We start from the raw sequence: 6,000 nt of genomic DNA on the forward strand, positions 1-6,000 counted from the left end.
TACTGTTGGATCGCCACATGACACTCAGCTGCTCCTTGTCGACCTTGTGTTTCTTGAAGGCCCGTGGGTTCTCCGAGTGGTACACCAGCAGGGGCTTGATCTTCAGGTCGCTGCTTGCGTTGGCACAGAAGAGCAGGGTCAGACGGTCCTTCATGGGCTTGTGGCCAGGCAACGTGGCCTCCTCCTGTGTGATGAAAGTCCTTTTGGGCATCCTCTTCCAAAACAGCCCGGTCTCGTCACAGTTGAAGACCTGCTGTGGAACGTAGCCCTCCGTCGTCACAACCTCCAGGAACTCCGCTGCAAAGTCTTCAGCCGCAGAAACATCAGAACTTGCAGCCTCTCCATGCCTGACCACGCTGTGGATTCCAGATCTTGTCTTGAACCGGTCAAACCAGCCTCTGCTTGCCTTGAAGACTTCTGGCTCGCCTGAGGTTCCTGGCTGTTCCCGGACGAGGTCTGCGTGCAAGGCCTTGGCCTTCTCACAAATGATGGCCTCAGTCACTGTGTCCCCTACACGCTGCTTCTCTTCTAACCAGATGAGCAGCAACTTCTCCACCTCCTCCAGAACAGCTGGGCGGTTCTTCACGATCCTGGTGACTCCCTTGGCTGCATCAGTCGCAAGGATCTTCTCCCTCACCTTCAGGATGGTCCCGATGGTCGATGGATTCCTCCCGTACTCCCTGGCGAGGTCTGTCACACGCATTCCACCGCCGTGCTTCCGGATGATCTCCTTCTTCATTTCCAGCGTAACCTTCGCCTTCTTCCCCTCGCCGGCCTCTGCAGCAGCAGTCTTCTTGGGTCCCATGGCAGCACAGCTCCTACCTTCGCAAACCCCCAAAAATAAATAAATCAGTGCTTCAATTCCAAAAAATTCAAAAGCACCCAGCCACCCACCACACAGAAATTCAAACCCAGAACCAGGTCCTTGAATTCCAAACACCCCAACCCAAAATCCAACCCCCCCCCCCAAGTTTTAAAACTTTAACTTACCGATTGGCTGCAAAAGAAGTTTTGGAAAAGCTTCAAAAATCACCAAAGTCTTCAAAAACCTCAACTGTTCCCCCAGCCCCTCCCCAACTGTTGCAACCCCCTCCCCAACTGTTGCAACCCCCTCCCCAACTGTTGCAACCCCCTCCCCAACTGTTCCCCCAGGCCCTCCCCAACTGTTGCAAACCCCTCCCCAACTGTTCCTCCAGCCACCCACCACACAGAAATTCAAACCCAGAATTTTTTTTTAAAAAAACACAGCAGAGTGGCCCAATGGTCACAGAAAATCATAAAAATGCAGAAAAAACCACACAAGCTTCCAAATTATTGCAAACCCCTCCTCAACTGTTCCCCCAGCCACCCACCACACAGAAATTCAAACCCAGTTTTTTTTAAAAAAAAAACCAGCAGAGTGGCCCAATGGTCACAAAAAATGCAGGAAAAAAACACACAAGCTTCCAGATTCTTACAAACCCCTCCCCAACACCAAGTCCTTGATTTCCAAACACCCCAACCCAAAATCCAAAACCCCCCAAAAAAGTTTTAAAAGTTTAACTTACCAAATGGCTGCAAAAGAAGTTTTGGGAAAGCTTCAAAAAGCAGCAAAGTCTTCAAAAACTTCAAAAAATACTACCACACCACGTGCTATGAGTTGCTCCTCGAAGTCAAGTCGCAACTGCACCTCTTCAAGCAATGCACCCTGGGTATTAACGGTTTTAAGAAAAAGGAAACAAACTTGCAATACGTTTTCGTCTTGTGAAGCAAGCCCATAGAGAAATTCGTCTTGCGAAGCAGCTCAAAAACCGCAAAACCCTTTCGTCTAGCGAGTTTTTCGTCTTGCGAGGCATTCGTCTTGCGGGGCACCACTGTAATAATCCTAATAACATCTTTTGTCTTCAGAATTGACGGGTAAATCTCAGTCTAACTGGAGCTCAAACAAAGGTAGTAGGGGAACTTCCATTATTGTTAGCAGGCAGGTCTGGTTCTGGAGTTGGGTGGCCTAACAGTGAGGGGGGGGTGCTATTAAAGCCACGTAAAAAACAACGACCTACTTGATGTTTAGAACATTTGATGTTTCTCAATCCTCTCCCTGGAGGAAAAAAGATTCAGTTACATTAAAAGGCAGCCGTGGCTTCCCCCCACCCTGCCCCAGTGTTGGGAGCAATAGCCCTCAGCAGCTTGTGTAGATGTTGGAAGGTTTATAAGAAGTAGGTGCTGAGAGAGATGGGGAGAAACAATCTCTATTCAACTACAAAAGCCCTCACAGCATCCACCAGGCTTTGGCCAACAATCACAAGAAAGCATCACACCATTCCTTCAGGCAGCCATAACAGTCTCTGGATTGCTTGGCGTTGGCACCGCATGTGTCCTTCAGCCACTCGCGGAAGAGGTCCTTCAGCACTAAGAACTGTCCCAGAACCACGTACGCCTTGTCAAAGCCTTTGTCTTCCAGCTTCCTGCCAAGTACATCTCCAATGCCAGCTAAAGTACCAAGAGACTTGTCCCCCATGGGCTCAGCCATGAAGTCCTGATGCTTCTGACTGGTGGTCATGTTGCCTGCAGCTCTGCCTGCTCTCTCGCCTCAACCACTGCTCCCATCAAAGGGTGCTGAGAGTTGTTAGAAGACCCACTAGTCTCTTCACAGAGCTACAATTCCCAGAGTTCCCTGTGAAGAGGGATTGATAAACTGCTCTGGGAGCAGAAAAGGGGTTCTCAGCTGTAATGGGTATGGGGTTGCTCATGCGTAAGTTGCTGCCTCTCCTGGTTATGTTGCCTTGTTAAACTTTTCTGTCTGCATAGCCCTTCAATTCGTGGCTGCCTCAGTCGCTAGCAGAATCCGTCAGTGGGCGTTTCTTAAATCTTTTCCAACATAAAAGTTGTTTGACACCCAGTCTCCTCCTACTCTCTCTGCGCGGAAGTCTTCTGTGCAGGGTGGGCGTGGGTAGCGGAGGACCCGTGCTCTCCCCGCTGGTGTCCGGTGAAGAGTCCTGGAGCCCTCTCGCCGATTCCCCCATCAGCCCCTCTATATCCCTGGTGTTGCGCTGATTTGCTTCCCCATCTGCGGAGCTGCATCTCTCCCTGCTGGGCCCTTCTCCAGCATCATTTAAGAGCCTTCCCTCCGCCTCTAGCTCCGATGTCAGTTCCCTGACATCAGCCCTCTTAGCAAATCAGTTCCCAGGATTCTTTGAGGGAAGCCATGACTATTTAAAACAATAGTGTTTTAAGTGTGTTTTGTGAATGTGGCCAGTATACAGGTGAAACTCGGAAAATTAGAATATTGTGGAGAAGTTCATTTATTTCAGGAATTCAGCTTAAAAGGTGAGAGCTGGACCATAAAGAAGGCTGATCGCTGAAGAATGGATGCTTTTGAATTCTGGTGCTGGAGGAGACTCTTGAGAGTCCCATGGACTGCAAGAGGATCCAACCTCTCCATTCTGAAGGAAATCAGCCCTGAGTGCTCACTGGAAGGACAGATCCTGAAGCTGAGGCTCCAATACTTTGGCCACCTCATGAGAAGAGAGGACTCCCTGGAAAAGACCCTGATGTTGGGAAAGATGGAGAGCACAAGGAGAAGGGGACGACAGAGAACGAGATGGTTGGACAGTGTTCTCGAAGCTACCAGCATGAGTTTGACCAAACTGCGGGAGGCAGTGGAGGACAGAAGTGCCTGGCGTGCTCTGGTCCAGGGGGTCACGAAGAGTCGGACACGACTAAATGACTAAACAACAACAATATATGAGATAGACTCATGACATGCAAAGCAAGATATGTCAAGCCTTTATTAGTTATCATTGTGATGATTAGAATATTAAATGAAATCAGCAAAATAAGGACTGCAAATAGAGCAAATCTCTTTTCTGATAAGAACAGCTTTTGCATCTCATTTGGAAACCAAGGACCCAGAGTCTGGAGGAAGAACGGGGAGGGACACAATGCCAGATGCTTGAAGTCCAGTGTGAAGTTTCCACAGTCTGTGTTGATTTGGGGAGCCATGTCATCAGCTGGTGTTGGTCCACTGTGCTTCATTAAGTCCAGGGTCAATGCAGCCGTCTACCAGGAGATTTTGGAGCACTTCATTCTTCATGGGGATGCTGACTTCATTTTCCAGCAGGAATTGGCACCTGCCCACACTGCCAAAAATACCAAAACCTGGTTCAATGCCCATGGGATTACTGTGCTTGATTGGCCAGCTAATTCGCCTGACCTGAACCCCATAGAGAATCTATGGGGCACTGCCAAGAGACAGATGAGAGACATAAGACCGAGCAATGCAGAAGAGCTGAAGGCTGCTATTGAAGCATCCTGGTCTTTCATAACACCTCAGCAGTGCCACAGGCTGATAGGCAGTAATTGATGCAAAAGGGGCCCAAACCAAGTACTAAGTACATATGCATGCTTCTACTTCTCAGAGGTCCAATATGGCTCTATTTGCAGTCCTTGTTTTTCTGATTTTATTTAATATTCTAATTTCCTGAGATTGTTAATTTGGGGTTTTCATCAGCTGTACGCCATGATCATCACAATTATAACAAATAAAGGCTTGACATATCTCGCTTTGCATGTCATGAGTCTATCTCATATATTAGTTTCACCTTTTAAGTTGAATTACTGAAATAAATGAACTTTCCCACGATATTCTAATTTCCGAGTTTCACCTGTATATAAGGAGGCAGCATCAAAATCTGTCTCCTGCATGTGGTTCTGAAAAATGTTTTGACACCGAAATGCATGAAAGATGCTGGCCTAAAAAAAAAAAAGAAGACACTAGCTTCATGGTACTGTTAGGTGCCATGCAGGGTGCTTTGAAACATTTCACACACATCCACAATTTCTATAAAATACATTCTGCTTTATTAGTTACATACACAGACTGTTCATCTGTACTTATATAATGTTATCAGATGCGCAATCTCAAACTGGATTTAATGAACATCTGCCATAGAATACTTTGCTAGAAGAGAGAGACAAGTCTGAAAATATATTGAAAGGCACCATTGTTTATTGGGCACAGTGGGGTATACAGCACCAGCAACACAATTCTTTAGCAAGTAAAATGAGGCCCCAACTGCACCATGTGTTTAAAGCAATATCACATTGCTTTAAGCAGTCATGATTTCCCCAAAGAATTTTGGGAACTTCAATTTGTTATGGGTGCCGCAGTTGTTAGGAAACCCCTAGTCCTCTGATAGCTACAATTCCCTGAGTGGTTTAACAGTCAATCCTTTTACCATGGGAACTTTGGGAATTGTAACTCTGTGAGGGGAAAAGGGAGTTTCCTAGCAATTCTCAGTACTCTTAACTGAGGTTCACAGGATTCTTTGAGAAGCCATGACTGTTCAAAGGGGGCAACTGGCAAGTTGAAGGCTCAGAGGTGGGAGGAAGCTGGAGGCCTCAAGTACACCCAGACCTTTATTGCAACTTCTCATGAGAACATTGTGGATCTTCACTCTCAAGAGGTACCACACTTCCACCAAAGGCACCCCACTCACAGAACATGCCAAGCAGTACTTGCCTGGGCAAACATGGGTTTGTGGGCTGATGGGAGGGAAGCAAGCAGAGAAACAGAAGCAGGCAGAAGAAAAAGGCTGGAATGTGGCTGCCGCCAAGCATGTATTGCTGAAAACACATGTTAAATGCACATAAGATGCAAATTGCCTGTTTTGCTTTGCTTCCGGTTATACATAAGATAATAATAATAATAATAATAATAAATTTTATTTATATCCTGCCCTCCCCAGCTGAAGCCGGGCTCAGGGCGGCTAACAACACTAAAATAGTGCAACATTATCAAAAACATCATAAGAATTAATTAAAATCAAAAATGATGGCAACCATAAACTAAAGTATTGTAAAGATTGCCAAAGGAGGGAGTCAGGCTGTGCCCTGGCCAAAGGCCTGGTGGAACAGCTCTGTCTTGCAGGCCCTGCGGAAAGATGTCAAGTCCTGCAGGGCCCTTGTCTCTTGTGACAGAGCGTTCCACCAGGTTGGAGCCGCAGCCGAAAAAGCCCTGGC

At 47.1% G+C, this 6,000-nt stretch overlaps 1 pseudogene across 1 annotated transcript; it reads right to left on the minus strand.

Annotated features, from left to right (window-relative positions):
• Positions 1 to 1,862: 1,862 nt before the first annotated feature.
• On the minus strand, positions 1,863 to 2,625 carry LOC308577998 (barrier-to-autointegration factor pseudogene; annotated as a pseudogene). The gene has a single exon. The product of its transcript is annotated as a barrier-to-autointegration factor pseudogene (transcript).
• Between the last annotated feature and the right edge of the window lie 3,375 nt (positions 2,626 to 6,000).

The sequence above is a fragment of the Podarcis bocagei genome (assembly GCF_964188305.1).
Source record: "Podarcis bocagei genome assembly, chromosome: W".
Taxonomy (NCBI): Eukaryota; Metazoa; Chordata; class Lepidosauria; order Squamata; family Lacertidae; genus Podarcis; species Podarcis bocagei.